General features: G+C 30.7%; 1 pseudogene; it reads right to left on the bottom strand.

The window, feature by feature from the left end:
- Window positions 1-57: 57 nt before the first annotated feature.
- LOC113376282 overlaps window positions 58-21,986 on the bottom strand; it is a 25,086-nt pseudogene continuing 3,157 nt past the window's right edge.

Below are 21,986 nucleotides of genomic sequence, written 5' to 3'. Positions count from 1 at the left end.
CGAAAATACAAAAAATTAAATAAAACAATTATAAATATTTATCGAAATTCTAGAAGACGAGAGATATAAAACTTACGGTTTGGAATGTTTGATAAAATAGTTAATAAGGTTATTGGCAACACGTAAACTTCTATATTTACTCGTCCTTGCAATTATTTATTAATTAAAGCTATTTGTTAATCATTTACTCGTTGTTATTTGCCAGCGTTAGGTATGTGCATCGCTCGGTATTTTAACCGATCAGAGTCCGGTGTTTCGTCTATGGCAGCTTGAAACAAGGACCACACATTTATACTAAAATTAAATTAAATGTTCTTAAAATTCGATAAACAATATACGATTTAATAATAAATAAGTCTGTCCTTTCAGCGATATCAAATGGCACATTGAAACCACATTTTCACGAGTCACTCAAAGTTCAGCCACGGGTGGGGAATCACAGATAGCCGGCGAACACATAGAGTTCATCCCTCCATTCACACCAGATGACACAGGTAATTCTTGTTGTGCATGATGATTCTGCGACTGTTTATTCTCTTTTTTCTGCCGTTGCTTAAGGTGCACCTTTGCATGCCTTTTCTTCTCATCAGATCGCGCAAATTTTCGACCGCATATGTCACATGAAAATGGTTTTTCACCCGTATGCGTTCGAATATGTGTCGTCAAATGATCCGATCGTGAGAATGATCGCATACAAATTCGACATTGAAATGGTTTTTGACCCGTGTGTATCCGAATATGCCTTGTCAATTCATCTGATCGTGAAAACCTCCTATCACAATTTTCAACAGGGCAGGCGTATGGTCTTTCATGTACGGGCGTTTTACTCGGCCTATTTGGATATTTCCGTGGTTTAACTGGAACTAATTTAAGCGGTACCGCCGATTGTTGGTAAACTTGAGACAATATTTCGTGTCCTTTACTCGTCGACGGATTATATTCTGCTAGTTGTACCGCATAATTTGTTCCTGTGCCGAGTTGTTGCGTGTGCGTTTCCCCGACACTGGTAAATGGCTCTTGCTTTAATACTAAACCGGTGCTAACAGGGGTTGTGGATTGTGGACTGCAATAATCGATCTGCGCTGCGTTATCAAGCCACTGATACTTCGCAGAAAGCGGCTGGCGGTAATTCATGTCATTTTGTGCTTCGATGCCGCACGTTGAGTATGCGGGTGGTTGTTTATGGCATTCCATACCTGTGCCTAAACCTAAAAGTTCCTGGTGCGATCGTTCGTCATAGTGTGTTCCTGCAGGCGACGGTGCAGCGGACGTCGTGTAATGCGGCTGTTGCGCTGACGGGTGTGAATGGGGATGTGTCGGCTGCGTGAGTAGCTGGAACATTGGTTGAAACATATTTTTGTCCGGACTAGGCAATGTCCAGTGCAGGCCTGATGATGGTGGAGAAAATCCTGAACTTGTTGTCGTTCCCGGTTGTGCAGGCATAGGGCTGGGTGATGTCGTAAACGTGCCCCGATACGGCCGCGGGTGAGCAGGGTGCGAAGGGTGATGCGGGTACATTGTAATACTACTATTATTGCTTTCTTCTCTTCATGCTGCGTAGTCGGACTACCACAGAGACTCTGGCCATCAGGTGCTTCTTGTTTCTGCTGCGAATGAGGGCTGGTGAGGCTGCGACAAGGACTGCCTGATGGATCCAGGGATAACTCATCGGTGTCCAGGGATCCTAAAATAAAAAAATATTTTATATTAATTATCTTGCTCTGTACATTCGATGAATGAGATTCTCGCATGCGACACTTCCTGTGGCCCCGCGCGCCTATCGTTGCAGTGCAATACTATTTATCAAGAATGCTTCCGTTTACGAAATTATCACAGCGAAATAATCGTTTGTTGTACGTTATCCTACCAGCAAATTAAAAATTATAGTCATTTTATACAATGATGTAGACTTTTTAGATATATCATAATAATAGACACGCTTAGATCATATTGCATTCATTTAACAGGTACCATATATTCAATATGATACGTGGAAATCATATTTGATGCCGTAGAGAAATTCCGCATGGGTTAGATAAGTATTCTCTGAAGGAAAGGCACGCATTTGCAATCGCAGCTTTCAATATCATATTACAGACGAGCTTTTTTATACATGTATTTACATTTAGTTGTATTACAAGGGTAGTATTAAAATTATACATAAAATCTTAAATTATAGATAAATATATAATATAAATTATATATAATTATATAAATATTATATATATATATATATATATATATATATATATTTAAAATAAAATAAAAATAGAGTATTTAATAAACATACAAAATTTTAAACAACAAAAATATTTGAAATTTATTCATGAATGCATTTCCCCCAAAATCCATTTTTTATCATGCAAAAAACGCCAATGAAAGAAATACATCTTCATCCGTTCAAAAGACATTCATGATTATTCCTTATCGAAATAATAAAATTTTCACTTACGATTAAGTCAATTACTTCATACATAATTGGATAAATATTTGTGAAACGTTTTAAAATCCATGCATTCAATCATGAGACTACGTGTTAATGTATTCATTACCAGTTCTGTGAAATTAGTCATTTACATTACATTTGCCATTTGATGAGATTGAAGGCTTCTACATGTAAAAACCAGTATGATAAAAATGTTCGTAATGTATTGTTGAACTTGTTCAATTTTAAGAATTGTCGAAACAGAAAATATCGATGAGAAAGTTACTCATTCGGTAGTAGGTAATGGATCAATAAAATTAAAACATTTAACAAGAAGTAATTTTTAATGTTTGTGTATAAATGATAATGATGTGAGTAAAATAAAGCTTCATAAACTTTACATTTTTGTATAAGAAGAATTTAAATGACATATATAGAAAAAGATAATAATTGCGTTTTAATGTAATTTAGAATTATATATATGTGCATGACATGCAAAATTACAGGACGGAACTTTATCAACGCTAACAACAAAGCTGATTATTTTAAATATATAATTTATTCACTTAATGGATAAAAATTATATCCAAATTACTGTTTTTACTATTTTATGAATGTGTTGATATTTAAATTGTCAGTAATATTTATAGTATTAACATAATTTTAATTGGCGATAATATTTATAGCGATCATACAATGTATGATCATGCCCTAGAACATGATCACATTCTAGGAATCGATTAATTTTACGACCATACCGGTAATGTGAAATTTATGTAAATGTCGTAACATTGACAGATATTAATTTCTTACAGCATCATTGAAACAATTATTGCAACTGTAAAGCTATAAACTTATTTACTTTTATATCTCGTTTTTTGCTGTGAATTGATTTTATTCATATTAGTATAGTAATTTGCTTCGGACAGAGGGAATACTTAATTTTGTGAAAATTCTGGGGCCAATTCTTTGATAAAATAGAAATGTTATGGATGTTATGGGTCTATCTTCTTATGAATTGGTAGTAACAAACTATCAAAAAGCTATGTATTTGCTTTGCGATCAGGCGTTTCACACATAAAACCTATTCTACAAAACGCACAAACATCAAATAACAAATTTATTATAAATGCATCTTTTTTATGTCTCATTGATAACACATACGTGAAGTTAGGTTTTATTGGTAAAATGCCCCCAATTTAAATATTTAACATTAAATCTCATACATTTTGGAATCTTTTAAAGTATAACTACACGTAGAACATAGAAAAGCTCGATATCGGTTTTGCGCAATAATATGATATGATATATTGACAGAAACGTTTAATACCTGCTGTGTCAGAACAAGGCAGTACAAATATGCGTTTATTTAATTATTTAAAAGTCAATTATGATTGATTCAATTCATTATCATTCTTTCACTACTTGTTTGATATTAGAAATGTAATCTATATTGACAACAAACTTGCAGTAAAACAAAAGTGCAACGATCGATAACGATTAGTAATACAGAAATGAACGAGGCGTGAAAATTGTTAGAGCCATGTTAAAGCAGTGTTTCGATTTTTCTCAAATAATAAATTCTGTTCAATTTTTTAATGTGAACAATCACTTAACCTCCTGAACATCTATGTTTAAGTATCACTATGTATAATTTAAAATTATAGATCATATATTTTAAATAAAGTTAATTGCTAATTACGTGTGAACACCGACGAACAAAACAATTCAATCTGAACTTTTATTTTTATCAAGAAATGGTATTTAATAATAATCAAGCAATTGTCATTTATAAGGAATGCCGAAAATATGAAAATATTTTGATTATAAAAGAAAAATTTAATCAAACAGATCTCACTCTAGATAACTTTCATAATATTATAAAAATATTTGTAATACTTTGCTCATAATGTTCTATGTTTTGAGTTAGTTTTATTAGCTGGGAAAATGATTAAGTGATTCAACTCTTACAGTTTTTTTATTTGGTATCGTGTAATTGATAATTAAATTCTTAATTCAGTATCATTCACAAGATCAATTTAATTTAATTTGTGTCAAGTATCGAAGTAACCAGTAATCATCGGCAAAAAAGGAACAATAAACTTTATTATTGATTTGCCATGTGAGCGGTGTTATGGAACATTTATATAGCTGTGTATTGTTTAGTTTTTCTGTTTTAGTACCTCGGAAAAGGTTGCTAACTTTACGATACATGAGTTGCGTTTGGAAGTAATTATTATTGCATACCGGCATATACTTTAGACATAACATACAGAAGAAGGCAACTTATGCTCTGTGCGTTGACGTAATGTCAGTTGAATACAATGGTGTTGACAAACAGTACTAAATCATATAATAATATTTTTTTTCAATATTTCATTTGTACTAATCACGAAACAGTATTTTATGTGTTTGGTTTAATTTAAATCATTTTGTAAAGTTTTGTTATGAAGCATAATTTTAAATTGCATTTACATTTATATATGTGCGAGTCGCCGCGAGCAATACGATTTCCACATATCACACAGAAACAAACACCTACGTCCATTGATTTTGGCGCCATCCGATTCTATCGTTATTAGAAAGTTGTCTGTTTATTGCTAATGGGGGGATGGGCGGTGAGCTTCAGAGTCCGTCCTTCGTGCGGGACGTCAACACTTCCAGGGTGCGTCGTGTAGGCGACGTCCCGTCACGATAAACGTCCCGCAACGCACAATGCACAAACGCATAAAAATAAACAATGAATGAACAACAGAGAGCACTGACCTGTTATCGGCGGGGGTTCTACAACAGTCGACGGTCCGAAGAACGAGGGAATGTCTCCCGATGTTGTGACCGGCGTATTAAGATCGCCAGGCTGCGGTTCTCCTATCGTCGTGCTTTCGGCGAGATCTCCCGGTGCAGAAACTCGCTCGGGGCTTGCAACATCCTCACAGCCCGTTGCACCGATGCTGCGATATAGACATGTGTCGAAGCTGAGTACGTTGAAATGCGCTGCAGCAGCCGCCGCGCTCTCCGTCAGCAAGAAGGCGGAAGCGTGATGGTGGTGATGCTGCGGCGTCAACGTATCCAGGCCGTCCATGATCATGGTCGAAGTTGAGGCGGGAGCCGCCTGCTGGGCGCCTACGGCGTGATCAGAATCACCGTCAATCACTATTTATTTATTATATTAAAGCACAAATTAATGATTAACATTTATTCAAAGCGTTATATAAATTCACACTAAATTAATTGGTAGTATTCACTAAATTTATTATAATGTGTTATTAATATTATTGTTGTTATTGTTATTGCTATGCACGATATTGATACACACACGCGCACGAATTATGTTTTTTATGATAGAGCGACGCGAACTACAGCGACTCTGACGGTCGCTCGCGAACTGGTCGCTGCGCGAGAACGTTCTCACTTTTATGAATGGAGCATCTGTCCCATATTTGGAAGTCGTGTTCGTCGGTTTCTACCAATCGCGGTGCTCGCTCGTCCCCACCGCGCGCCGTGTTCCCCACTTTATCCCCCAACGTTGTGACGTCAGTGTGACGTAGTGGCGTACGCGATACACGCTATAGATCACCGCGACACGCGACTGGATGGGGCACGCGCTCTGCACGATAATAATGTACCCTGGTGCGCCCTGCTGTGCTTTGCTATCACTTTGCCGTCGGTGTACTAGAATGATACTCTTTGGTTATTTCTAGCTTAAGTAAACGAAACAGCGCTTAGTAGATCAGTGAGTCACCCTGCGTTAGATTTCGTCCTAATGCTTTGTAGCGCCGGGACGTTTGGGACGTGACGGTCAATGAATAACACGCGCTCCAAACCGAAATAGCATCGCGGTGTGTCTCATATGCGCGAAATAGAATAACGGTAGCTAACTTTAGAGACGAGTCGCGATCTCGTGGGCCGAAAAGGACTTGTTGCGGAGGTGTCAGTGTCGCCTGCCGTTCTAAGCGATTCACATAACCACAGGGAACAAAACTTTCTAGCCGTTAGATATGTACGGTGCATTATAAAATTGATCAGTGCGCATCAGAAAAGGAATAAAAACAAACGAGTGTGCATGTGCTGATGCGCCCACACAACATACGACTGGTTCACGCACGAGCCCATTCCCATTGATCTATAGCCCATTCATTCATGAATCTTAAATGAGAAAATAAAACAGATTCCGCGTGCAGTTTCGACTCTCGAATACGCACACACGTAGGGCACCCAGTACGTTGCGTCTAGTACCAAAAGTGAAAGGCTGCGCCGGCGCAATAATAATGAATTAAATGGGCGAGCGCTCGACTCTGACGTCAGCTTCATTCTGATACTCAGACAAGATGGCTGTTCTCAACCCCTGCAATCGCCCATAGAGGGTGCGCACGTAGAAGTAATGGACCCGGCCGCGTTCCGAGCGGTGGAAACTTTAACATGTGATATATAAAATTTTTATACTTTCAGAACAAACGCACCCTTTGCTCTATTTGTCGCACAGAGCTTGATTTGTTTTAAGATAAAATTTACTACGTAGTCGAATGACACAGAAAGTTGGCCATATGCTTGCAAAAGTTCAGATAACATATAGCAATTTTATATGTCGATTTCTGCATAAATCACAAATATTGTAATCTATTAATATAAAACACTAACTACAAATCAAAAGGTAATTGATGTGTCCACAAATCATGCATAGCAAAAAATTTATTTTAATTTAAAATAAATACATTCAAAAGCTCCGCCGTTAAGCCAGTTACTTCAGAAAGCGACTCGTAATTGTATTAATACCCCGTTCTGCAAGCGAAATTAAACTTGTTGAACAATCTTCAAGTGCCTACGCAACAGGTATTTCATAATCCACACTATAAGGCCATATATTAATCTGTTATCATGACATAATGTAAGAATTGATTAAATGTGTAGCCAATTTTTATATACGATATACAAAAATAATATATCTCAAATATTTAACATATACATACCCAATGCATATATGGTTATAAATAAATAAATATAAATATATATATATATATATATATATATATATATATATATACTAAATTACTACCAATTTATAGAACTCTATATATTACAAAATATTCAATCAGATTCGTTATGTAGAGATTTAACGATATGCTTTTCGTGCTTCCGAGCGGGAAGTTGAGAAGCTTTTTCAGTATCGATCCGCTACCGGGCTACACGCAAGGACAAGGCTACATTAAAACAGCTGATTACACAACAAAACATGACGGGGTGGAGTTGCCAAGAAATAACCTGTCGAATTTATTCGATCCTTCATATTTGTCGAAATGAAATAATAAAAGTAATAAAAGTAAAAATTTATCAATGCTTTTTATGGTTTGTTTAAGACACATGAAAATAATTTGGTTTGATACAACTGATTTCGTAGCGATAACGGTAAAAATATTAGTGTTGATGATTATAATTTAAATTGGCTTAAATTTGTAAAGTATCGCGTGATGTACGAAATGAAGTTTAGAATATTAAAACTTGTTTTGTACAATATCATTTAAAATATAGATCTTTATTACGTCGCGTTGGCTCTCATCCTAAAAATAAGGCCGCAGAGTAAGATAGAACCAGAATATCTGATATAATCTATGATTCAAAATATGTGACGTCTAGCCTGTATACAATGGTACATAATATTATGATCGACAATTTTTTTTCGGACAACAATCGGAACTTTGATCAATCAGTCCCATAAGCTGGTGTGATAATATTTTTTAGCTACCAAGATTTTTAAAAGGCAACGGATGGCTAATTTGACAAATAATTAAGAACAAACACATGAAGACTAAATATTATATTTGTTAAATTATTTCAATGCATTTGTTGTAACAAATATTGTATAGTGTTATATAAATTATTGCAGAATATTCAATTCTGAAATTTTTATATATTTCTGTTCGAAACCTTTTTCGAGCCTTTTTGAAATATGTGAGAAATAATTATGCAAATATTGCATAATAGGTTCACAGCTGCAAATATTTAAATTTACGAGAAATGTAATCACTCAGTATAGATAATGTAAGTTTTCATTTAGTTTTATGTCACTAGTTTGCAAATTACAATTTAACTTAAGTTAGAAAGACACAGATAAATGTCTTTAAAACATGTCAGTCAAACATTGCAGTTAAAAATATTAGGATTTTTATATGAAAAGCACAGTTTACATCTTATGGGTCTAAATTCTCATATAGTTGTATTTTTACTTTTATGTAAGTTTTATGAACGTGTGTGTGTGTTCGGATACAAATTTTCATCAACAATTTCGGGAACACGATTCAACCGATTTGAATGATTCGGCAATCATTCGATTCCTATTGATAAGAAGATTAGTTTTTGGATGAGGCAGGTTTAGTCGTTTCGAACATACGGGGCAAAAAATGCCAAAAACAGTAATTCAGTTTTTAAGAGAACGAAGTGTCCGATTTCAATAATTCAAAAAATATTCTACTTGTATTGGCAAAATGAAGAACTTATTGAATTTTTGAAGGCAGTTATAGAGATCGAGTAAAAAAATGCCGTTTGGCGGTTAAAAGCAATTATTAGACATATAACTTTATTTACATTTTTATGGGTTTCGTAAATTTTTTTTTTCAGTTAGACAGTCTGAGACGCGGCGCTTACGCTTTTCTATGCATCTAATGCAGCGCGATCGCTGTGAAAAAAATTTAAAATTTTCAAAATTTTTAATTTTTAATTTTTATCAAAAAAGTTTGTTCAAAAATTTCTATAGTACCTTGTGATATAATATATAACATGTAACCGAGAATAGCTTTCACACTTATAGTAACATTTTGAATGCAATTAATGTGACCTTGCCATAAAATGTGTAACCGAGAAAAGGCCCATTAACTTGTATAAATCTAGTTTTCAAAATATTTACAACATCAATCAATAGATTGCAGAGGTTATAGAAATTCATAGTTATAACTCACCGACGCGAGCGTGATGTATCTATACTTGATCTAATTTGAGTTTTAATAACTAATTCTGCCCACGGCTGAAAACAGACGAATTTCGATATGCATACATCGATCACTCAAAGTACGAACTGACAAGAATAAGTCAATAAGGTAATCGTGGCGCTCCGCATATTATGTTATATATGTAACATATAACATACACACATCACACATACGGAAATTCAAACGTGCTCTTGATTGCTCACTCTGTAATTTATTCATCGTGTAATAAAAGTGTAACGAGATGTAAGCTGAAAATTACATATATATATATACTTGTATACACATACATTGCTGTATTAACGTGTCGTCACCGAGAAAATGAAAGCTCAAAAAACAATCTTAGAAAATCGTCATAACAATTCACTGATAATATTAAATTTATATATAATACACACATTAACGTTATAGCCTTTGATAAGTAATATAATCGATAATAATTCAAACCTATACAAGTGTGATAAGTATCATCATTGGGTATATATGTGTTGTTATTCCCATAGCTTTCACAAATATATAATAGAATAAAATCTGATGAAATTGGTTGAAAATATTATTGTGTTCATACTTTTTCTATATGTCTATATAATTTTTATACAATAAAATCTATTTATATTTTCTGCACATAACAGGACTTTTTAAGCCTGAATATTTCGCCTACTATTTGAAAATATCCGAATGTAGTCTTGTTCATTCATACATTTGATAGATACATTAGGCAAATTAAATTATTCAATATTTTATGAAATGTATTACAATCTATATCAATATCAATAAGCACTGGCACTTACTATAAATAAATCATTTATAGTCACAGAACTGATAACATTACATCTTTATACTTTGGTTTAGATTCGCTTTTTACTATGATTTAATTCAATTATATTTTAATTTGTTTTTAAATTTTGTATTTTCTTCTTTATTATTATTATTTTTATTTTTTTATATTGTATCTATTATAATTATTTTGCATGCTTCTATATTTAACTCACTTTCTTTCTATTTCTCATTGTTAGTTAATATTTTAGATAGATTGTTCATATATCTAATCTAATGTATACCTTAATTTTTATTATTTTTTGATAGTTTCTTTTTGCGTATTATTATGCCCCCTTATACAAGCATTGTAAAAAAATGCATTTTTAAGTTATTAGATTTAAATTTGAGCTTTTAAAAAAATTGATGACATTGTGAAAACTGTGGTCACTAAATTTTTTAATATGTATTGGTAGTATGTCTAATCTAATAACAGCTCTTCTTAAAAGAACTCTATTTTTTAAAATGCAATTGATTAGCTTGAAGTAATGTTATAAAAAATAAACAAATATGTATATATAATAATAATAATAATAAGTGTGATTATATGCATAATAATATGAGAAAAACTATATATATGTTTTTTTAAATTTACGTATAAAAACGATTAGATATATAAACAATCTAAAATATTCGTCGTAATTATTATATAACAGTGTCATCATTATTTTAACAACATGTTATATTACTTATCATCAATATTTAAGCTTAAATATTTATTTTTAGTTAACAAATCAATTATTATTTTTCTATTTTTAGTCCACAGTGTATTATAATCTTAATATTGGACATAACATCAGGTGTATATTTTTTACTTTAAAGACTCTACTTTTGAATTTACATTAAGTTAAATATGGAGTATGAGAAGCTCGTTAGTTTCTATTCCTATTTTCATTCATTTTCATCTTACCTCATTTTAACTAAACCCTTTTAATCCTCACAAATTTAAGAATTGTATCAGTACAATTAATTTCATAGTTAATTTTTAATATGGAATGATTAACTGAGTGTCCTAGAAGGGTATGCAAAATCGCAAACCTTAACACCCACTGTCATAATAATATTAATAAGAATAATAATGTCTGTTCGGGTTGCTTTGTACCAATTGTGTCGAAACAAGGACACTTAATTGCACGATGAACGTTGATTGCGTTTGTCAAAAGAGCCGCTCTAATTAAATATCGTCCAGTTACACATATCAATTTTTCTTATTTATCCTCACATAGAGAATATTTCATATAAGACCAATTTACATTCAAATCTAATGTATCTTTATTCAAATCCGAAGTGGTATAGATAGAACTTGTTATAGAAAGATACAAAATATGCTTTTATTGTTAATAATATTAATAAATGATTGATCCGAGAATAACAGTAATAAATATATGTCGTCAAGCAGCAAAAATATATACAAAAAATTGAAAGAAATTGTACCGATAAAAAAATATAGAAATGATATAAACAAAAATGTCGTTAATTATAGTACAGCTTTTGTTTTTCAATGATAAATCATATATGACAAATCCCGAAAATATTTGTATCACAACTTAAAATAGTGTTATATATATTTGATATATAATAATTGCATTTTAAAGCTGGTTTACTCCAAAATATTTGCTGTCTTTATAAAATATCATAAAGAAAAAAAATTATATAAATTATATAAGAATAAATTTAATTTTATATATAATTATTAATATTTTTTCGTAACTAATTTTGGGTCTATAAAAACATCACCACAAATAACACATTTAATATGGAAATTATAATACCAAATACCAAATTGCTACATTCATAAAAATATAATGCCTGTTAAATTATATTTTCTCCTTATTAATTTTGGGATTATAAAATTATTATTTTCAAATTATTAAAACCAAATAACTAACTTTATAAAATATATAATCCCTATTTGATTATATTTTCTCGTTATTGATCATGGGTTTATAAGATTACTAATTATTATTAATTATTATTAATTAAGATTATTGTTTTACAGCTAGGTACGGAATTTACTTGTAATTATAAGTTTACTTTAAACTTTAGTTATCTCTCGTTACATAGTTAACTACAGTATTATCCAAGATACGAAGAATATCACTAACTTATTCTAATTCACATTAAAAATAAGGGAAGGAATATATTTTGGGGGCTTAACATCCCGTAGGTTAAGTTATAGTAATCGCAAAAAATCGAAAAAATTTTTGAATATCTTTACGTTTCAAAGGTTTCTGAATATTTTTGAATTTAGAAAATATGTATGTATGTATGTGCGTATGCGGGTATAAATTTTAGAGTGCACGGATCAACCGATTTGAATGATTCAAACACATTTGATTTGTATTGTCGTGCTGATTAGTTTTTGTCTAAGGCAGGTCCAGCCATTTCGAAGATACAGAGCAAAAAGTTCAAAAATGGCAATTCAGTTTTTGAGAGAAAGGAGCATTCGATTTTAATGATGAAGAATTGTTTAGTTTTTTGGGAAGGCAGTGGTTTTGGAGATCGAGAAAAACTAGAAAAAAATGCCATTCGGTTCGGTAGTCAAAAATGATCGTTAGACATATGCACATCAAATTATCAGATATTTTATAGAGATTTTAATATAAATGTACAAATTTTGTTCAAATTTCTATGGGTTTTGTAGAAAAATATATAATGTTTAACTGATGAAGATTGAGACGCGGCGCTTACGCGCTTATATTTCGTCTCTAAAACAGCTACGCAGCGCGACCGCTTTGAAACAAATTTAAAATTTCAAAATTATGAAAGTTTTTTTTTTTTAAAGAATTTTCAAAAAATTACAAAAATTTTTCAAAAAATTTTAAATTTTTCCAAAAAATATTCCAAAAAATTTCAAATTTTTGAAATTTTTAAAAATATCAAAATTTTCCAAACAATTTCAATATTTTCAAAAAAATCTAACTTTTTCAAAATTTTCAAAAAAACTTAAAGCTTTTAAAAATGTTAAATTATTGTACTTAAAGTTCCAACCATTTATTTGCCTTAAGGGCTCCACTACTAGTTACACATGCGATTGGAAGTTCCAGTCGTTTATTATCACCTTGTTTTTGCAAACTTCAATTATCTATACCAAAGAAATAATTATTTACAAGCTGTTTGATACATTGGCATTTGTTTTCGAAGTTATATACTTAATGTAAATTTCCACACGACGCGAATATTAAGATATATAACACGCAGAATACCAGTTGCTACATGTTCTTAACACAATTGCCATATAAGCAATCAAAAATAAAATGATTGGCTGAAATGTTACGCCCACTTGCTTACCTTATTTGTTTCCATCCTCTCGTCATTACAAAGCAAATCTAACAATCTTTTTATAACAATGTATAAAGGAAACCAACCGTGGATAATTAGACATTTAATAACTTTTGTTTCAAAATGTTATCATGTTACAAAATTTACTGCCATTTTGTTTTTAAAATTCAATTACATAAAGCTTTTATTATTTCTATAATGCGTTTAAATGATAAACTTATAGTTAAAGTAAGTCGATAAACAAAATTGATCAATGTCAAGCGACATGGCGCCTCAACTTTCTAAATATTCGTCAAGATTGTTTTTTTATTTGCATGATGTCGTGTCTAGGTGCGAGTATAATAACATGATATTCTATATACGACTTAATAATTATGATGTTTTGTAACTTTTTATACAAATACTTATAAAAACAAAATAATCTTTTACAGGTTTTCAAATACCTTTCTCATTAAATAATATATTTACATTTGTCGTTTTCAGTTCACTGTAAAATGGTTATTAGTTATATTTGATCTATAATTTAATTTTCTGATAATGAGATTAAATGTAGATTTCCTTTTCTAAAAATGTGACTGTTAATCAAGTCTTTTATTCATTGCGTGTAGATTTTTGACTTTTTTACAATAATTTGTATTTTTACAACTTTACAAGATTCAAACAAGAACTCAAAACGTATAGAATTCTAATTTCTTTCTATTGTCTGGATGAATAACCGTTAAAAAGTTTTTACATCTATATACTTTTCACAAAAAATAAATTCTTATAAATATATATATATATATATATATATATATACACAAATACTAAGTCATGATCTATAATACTATGATATAATAATAGTATAATAATTAATATAATATTTTAAAATTGAAATGAAATGAAGCAGGTACCCAAAACATATATTGCCTGCTAATTATTTCATTTTCATAGATGTTTATATATTAAAATACAATGAGACGTGACGTTTCAATTCGTTTAAAAATAGTTACTGAAATAATTATATATCTAAAATATATCTGAAAGCATATTACGTGTTATGATAACGTTAAGAACTAATAAGATATAATATTTACTACCAAACAACGGTTGCTCTCTAGATTTCACTAATAGTTTTAAAAATAATATCTGATAATGAATGAATTAATTTTTAGATAAAAAATTGTAATTTTATATTTATTATGGTGAAAATAAAAAAAATTCTTCTAAGTTAATTCAATTCTTCTCTACATTTCAAGATCCTGGGTCGTTTGACACCAAAATTGGAGAAAATGTATGTATGTATGTAAGACAAAATTTGCAAATTTAAAAAAAAAACTGAATACAGAATAACTGATACCAGTTGGAAATCGCGTTGATTATTTTTTGGTAAAAGAACAGCCGGGCAGTTTCTTTTTTTTTTTAATTTTAATGAATGATAAATGTATAAATGATAAAGTTGTAGATAGGCTTATTATATGCAAAACATTATAAAGTTGCGAAAAAAGGTTTTTTTAACTATAAAAATATTAAATTTAGGAATAATAAACTTAAATTTCAAATTAACAGTTGAGAGCTCTATCGTCACAAAGGTGCTAGTTATCAATTCTAAATAATTAAATTAGATTATTTAAACATATAGAGAAGTTCATGCAACTAGCCTTAAGAGACAAAGCCACTTCCACCTAGTTTAAATTACAATTAATAATATAAGCAAGTTATAAAATAATTAGTATTGAGTTTTACCCTGATACAGAAGTTAAAAAGCAATCATTTTAGTACTTCAAAAGTCATTTAACATTAAATAGATTTTTATTAATGACAGTGTTTTTAATTAATTTATTGAGTTTCTCAGTAATCAGACAGGTACTTCTTCTTTGGCACCCACTCGTTATCATTCATCCTCTTCTAACGGCTTTACGAGTACTATGAAACTTCCGAGTCAAAGGGCATTGGCAGAGCTTCTCTGACTTAACATCAATTGCTTACCGAGATATAATTAATTTCCAATTACCTAACGCACAAAGAGCGCTTGATGCGCAATCTGTATCGATGACAAGGACTATTGCCCGTAAATCAAATCATTCATCAGCTCGTCGTATGTTATAATTTATCATTAAATGATGTGATTGCTGCATGCGATCTAAAAATATATAAGCGGCGCGGTGTTAATGGTTCATTATTATATTAACCTCCGCTTAATTTAAGCACTGGCTAAATGGAACACTCGACCGCGCTGATTGCCTCTTTAATTCCCCTTGTTATTATTATACCAAGTAGTTATGATTCTAGGGTATTGTAAAATTAATGCAGACCTCGTCATTCCGCGGCACGGCTAGCGAACGGACGCTCGTCTGAATTGCAATGACTACATTCGACTCGTTTAGAAAATCTGTCGGGTGACAATGCTCGATTAGTCTTTGTTCCACGACGATTTTGTCTCCAATTTATTGCTGCAACGGTCATGGGGCTAACATCTAGTCCTATTTAACCACCTGGAACTTACCAGACCAATGTAACGGTATGAAACAATAAAGTTCACGAATATTACATTTGGAACCATTCATTAGTCACGTGAGGTCTGAAATGTGGGTAGCGGGGTTTGACAAAAAATCACAAAATATCACAAGGGAGTAGAGTCAAGTACGATATCACGTGTAGTTATTTTTCAATTCAGCTGAATTTGAAAAATTACATTTTTGTTTAATTGTCTAAATATTTTACGATTTTTTCTTGGTACTAAAAATACACGTGATATTGCGTAAGGAAGAACCTTAATTTTTAATATCACCCTGTATCACCAAGGTCCAAAACTCCTAAAAATCTATCACGTTATCAATGGACGGCCAGAAATGTGATATTAGTGAACTTTGTTTTATTCGCTACATTGATCTGACAAGTTCGCCAGAAGCAATTATCTGCTTATTATCTGCTTAGTTGATTTTTTAATTATAATTGACTAATTAAACTCACTACTACGTTATTGTCGTACTTTACAGTTAATTGTATTTATTCCATGATTTTATTCCGGTATTAATATTACATATTAAGATTATATTAATTTCAATCAAATCTATCGATTTCTACTTATAACGTGTGTAAATTCATCTTTATAGAGAATAGAAATTTGAGATATCGTTTTGGTTCAGATGTTAGATTTGATTTTTTTTATATATTTGCACCTATTACATAATTAAATTTCAGCAAATTTTTTATAGTCCTTTGTAAAATGCCTAAATCGGATGCCAATCTATTGGTTGGGCGTCTGGGTATGATGGTATCCAATTTTGCTGTTATATGTCCGAGAGTTGTCTAGTTAGATTTGATATGACTGCAAATTTTACGCAAATATTTACAATATTTACAATGGATTTATTAAGATTACCCTCACCTTAGCAATAATTCTTATGCAATCGAAAAGTTTCAATAAAAATCTGTGAAGCATCTTTATTTGAATTTATTGTATTTGGAATCGATTTTATAAAATTCACAAATTTTATGAAACCGTATTTATCAAAACAATAAAATCATGAACATACCCAAACACATGGCATGATTCTTACAGTTTTTTACATTGGGAATATTAGTATTATAAACTACTCACTATGGTAAATATATATTTTCGGTAAACTTTTTGTTTTAGTGCGTTTGGATGTTTATGGGTGAAGATTTGTAAAATGTTTAGCTATAAAAGTAAAAAGTAAATTCTCTCAATCTCAAAATAATTAAGTAAGTGTATGAATGTATAACAAAAATTTGTTTATTCGTTATCAATAGTTTCTGTAGAAGGAGATATCTCATATCCCTGGATAATTTAATAAAAGATGAAATAAATATTTTTCATCAGAATTCATTTTAGAGATATGATTGCATCGGCAAAGTATCTTATTTAGATCCTTAGTATCCGAAAATTGGAGGTGCCTATGCGTCTTGTTTTACCCATGCAAATCGACCCGCCCTACTATATATGTATAATAAGTTTTTCTGGTGAACATAGCTCGTAGTAATTATCATTTACAATTATCAGTGAATAGTACAATTTTATTTTATTTTTTGTTTATTTTAAAAAAATCTTTTCAATATTTCAAAGATAAAATGTGAATGTTCCAATTTTTAAATAATTAAAGATGTGTATAAATATGTACAAACCTTGTTTGTTTTTAATAGTTCCTAATGAAAGAAACATTCCATATATCCAAAATATAAAAATATTTATAAATTAAAAATATATGTATATTTAATCTATATACATTTAATTGATCTAAAGATGTATCCCTTAAAGTTGCAAACGAAAATAATTAATATTTATGCCCTGCTGTTGGATCTTCTGAACAGCTTATCAACCGAGATGAAAATATCATATGACAAGCAGAGCGTTGGCGATAATTTTATACAGTCGTCGCGCCAACCCCGTGCAAATTATATCAAAACATTTCAATGGAACGATATGGCATTTTCTAAACAGACTTCAGAACAAGAACAAAGTTCTTGTATAATATATTGTTCTTTGTTTATTTTTGGTCTCGCTAAGGTGTGTTACTTTTACATACCTTACTCTACTGTTATTGTGATCAATATCGCGTTAATTAGATATCGAATTAAAGATTATTGACGCGTATTAATATGATTAATTTGAAACATTTTTTTTGAAATCCGCAATGGTAGTGGAATTGTCTCGAAATAAATAGAATGTTTATTTTGTATACTTCCAATGCATATATTGTTATGTATATGTATAGAGCGGGGTAAAAAACGGGTATAAGGGTCCACCATCAATATCTCAAAAACAAGTAAAGTTAAGAATTTTATAACAACAGTATTCGAAAATAAACGACGTTGAAATCGGTAAATAAATGGCAATATTTGAAAATCCATAACTAAAGTATTTCCTTCTGTTAGTTTTTTAGTCGTGCGAAGTGTTGTTTAGATTACGAAACCTTATTATTAGTATAATTTTTGGGTCTACGTTATCCAATTAATAATATGTATGGTTCAACAGTTTTTTTATAAGCTCTTTAAAAATTTACTTGTGGGTTGGGTAAAAGAAACCATCTGACAATGAGTCTTTACCCTTGTGAAGGTATAAACAATAAAAAATAATAAATAAAAAAGTAACTTCAGGTTTAAAAAAAAACAATTTTACAAGAGGTAAATAGAACAAATAGTTCTTTCAACACTGATGATAAATATTTCTGACCAAATACCTGATCAAGGTTATATACTGAGTTACCTAAGTGAAAATGCACCCATAAAACTTATATTCTATATAATTAATAAGACACTGGACCTGTTCGCACAATGGCTATCCAATTTTACTCCGTCTATGGGATAAAAAGGACCCGTTGACAAATTTTTGAAAACCAAGAAAAACAACACATTTCTACTAAGATGGGAGTTTTACTGAACGTAGTCAGAAATTTGTTTGTTTGATATGTGTTATCTGTTGTGACATAATTGGTTTGGTTTGCACAATCTAATTACTCAAATTCAAATTGAATTTTTGTGCCCCGCTCTACTCGATGGATGATATTTGGGATGGATAGATTTATGGATGGATGTTTATGCAATATTTTAATCTTTTTATCGTATTTTAATCGTGCTTTTATTTTTTATTAACTGAACCTCTATAAAAATATATGTTTATTTTATTTTTTTTTGTTTTTTTTTTTATTTTTGTTGCTATAAAAATATATTTAGATTATAACAAAGTAACAATCTAACAAGACTATGATTTGGCACGCTATCATATTGATGTCGCATGAAATTCGCATTGAAATCATTAAAACTAGTTAGCGACGTAAATACTCAATGCTCTCTTATATCATAATGTTTAATCAATACCGTATGTTTAGAATTAATGTTTTATCGATAATGTATTTACCATGAATGCATAATTATTAGGAATTAAACAAACAAACTTTACCACAAACTTTCATAGGGTTAACACAAAACTTACAAACTTTAAAAATCATAGGGTTAACATTTATACATTTTGCTATATTCACACTAGGTAATTCATTTTTTGTCACCTTTCATTGTGAGCTTAATTTTTTTTGCAATAAGTTAAAAAATTAAATTATTAAAAATTCATGACTCGTCCATTTTTTTAACATTATTTACCAGTAGTCAGAACATTTTGTTGTTCTATGGCTGTCTGGTTCAATATTAACTCAAGTAGTGTTGTACTTGAGTATAAAAGTTGGCATGGTAGATAACCCTCCAATGAGGATTACTACGGTCAATTTTATTATAAAATCATTTCAAAGTTTGTTTAGATGTATCTGAGGATGATTGTTTTCATATACATATTTCTCGTTCGTTCTTGTATCTATTCCGCACCCTTGTAGATGGTCACTCATCCCGCTCATAACCATTTACATACGCAAACGGCACGACACATGGTAAGGGAAAATGGGATTGTTTTGATGACTAGTTTGATGCCTAGATAACCTTATAAAATATTTTTTTATAAAATTTTATAATAATAAATTATTACTAAATAGAAAGATAGATTGATATGACAAAACTGCTCCTAATTCATCTCGCAAAATGCTAATTAAAAAATTTTGTTACTGAAAATAATACTTTATTACTGAATAAAACTAGTGGTGCATGACATAGTGCCTTAAGGCATAATGCTGGATTTTTCCGTACCGTATTTTACAATTTTCAAAGCTTTAAAATTTTTGAAAACTTTGAAATTAGACTTTTGATCAAACCACCATATCACCAAAGCGTCTAAAAAAAAGAAAATGCAAAGATTTACTACATCAAAATACATAATATCTAAGAAGGTGCTATCGTAGGATAGCGATTCTTCTCTCGCTGTCAAATAATATAAACCTAAAATTATATATATAGCTGAATTTACTGTGTGTAGTTTGCTATGAACAATAAACCAATAAAAAAGAAAGATTTTTGAAAATCTTCAAATTTTTGAAAAAATTGGACAATTTGAAAAAAATTGCTTTTTTTAATTTTTTTAGAAAATCATTTTTTTTATTGCAAATTCGCAGCATAGCTGTTTTAAAGACGAAATATCGAAGCGCGTAAGCGCCGCGTTGCATTCTAATGGTTAACCATTATGAAACTTGGTACGAAATCTATAAAAGTGTAAGTAAAATTTGTACTTATTACTAAAATATCTGTGAAATATCTGATAATTTCATGTACATATGTATGTCTAATTATTATTTTTTACGGCTAAATGGCATTTTTTTTTACTTTTTTCATTGAATCTCCAAAACCGATAAACCTATCTTCTCAAAAATTCAGCAGGTTCTTCATTTTGTCAGTATAAGTGAAATAGCTTTTGAATTATTGAAATCACACGCTCCACAAATTACGTTTACCATCTTTGGCACTTTTTACCCCACAACTAATCAGCACGTCTTCTTATCAATCGGAATTGAATGTTTTTTGAATAATTCAAATCGGTTGATCCGTGTTCTCGAAATCATCGACGAAATATTGTATCAACACAAACATCTATTTTTTCTAATGTATGCCAAAATATTCAGAAGGACTTGAAACGTAAAGATATATTCGTTCTCGATATTTTGGCGAATACTATAACTTAAGCTACGGGAAGTTAATCAAATCTGCCTCTATAAATTTTTTTATTAATGCTATTTTTCAATTTGTTTATACGAAGTAACGAGTCCAGATTGTTAACAATATACATAAAAAAGTAATAGGGATTACTACATAAAAAGCAAAAAGCATAATTTGATTATTTTGATGACTGACTGATACTACATAAAAAGTAAGATTAGATATTAGTAGACACGCCCAGCGAAGAATTTGCTAGAAATATAGTATAGAAATATTGAAAAATTCAAATTATTCAAAAAAAGTCCATATTTTTCAAAATTTTCAAAATTCTCAAAATTCTAATTTAATCAAAATTTTCAAAAAAATATTAGCTTTTAAAAATTTTAAATTACGATACGGGATGTTTCAGCAATTCGCCTGAATCCACGATACCATACACCACTGCATGGCATGTGTTCGAGTCTATTATTCTTAACTACCCCACTCTCCCCTACAAATTTGTTCAGTCCGAACGCCTACTATTAACTTACATCACTTTAGTGGAAATATATACATGCACGCATACAAACCGATGCCCGAAGACAATGTACGAACAAGTTTGTAAATGAAGGCGACGCTGCTCTCTGTAACTACAAGTTTCGAACCCTTTTCGAGGAGACCACCACCGATGAATCCCGTGTCACGATAAAACACATTTTAAATCACACGACTCCAATAATTTTTACGAGGCTAAATTAATTGTGCAGATTTGTCATTCGATTTACAGAATCGAGAAAAAATCCCCTAAGGATTATTAATATGAAAAATAACAAATAACGAATATTCAATTCACCGTATCGTTTTTTATGATACAAAGAATGTTGTGCAAACATGAGATTTATTTTTTCTGCTTTATACACCATATAATAAATGATAATTGATTTATTCTCAAGAATATTTGCTCTCCTACAAGA

Source organism: Ctenocephalides felis, unplaced genomic scaffold (assembly GCF_003426905.1).
Source record: "Ctenocephalides felis isolate EL2017-DRISC unplaced genomic scaffold, ASM342690v1 CF-g0.4_SCAFFOLD_01886, whole genome shotgun sequence".
NCBI lineage: Eukaryota > Metazoa > Arthropoda > Insecta > Siphonaptera > Pulicidae > Ctenocephalides > Ctenocephalides felis.
The sequence above is the reverse complement of the archived record's forward strand: the minus strand, read 5'-3'. Positions and strand labels throughout refer to the sequence as shown.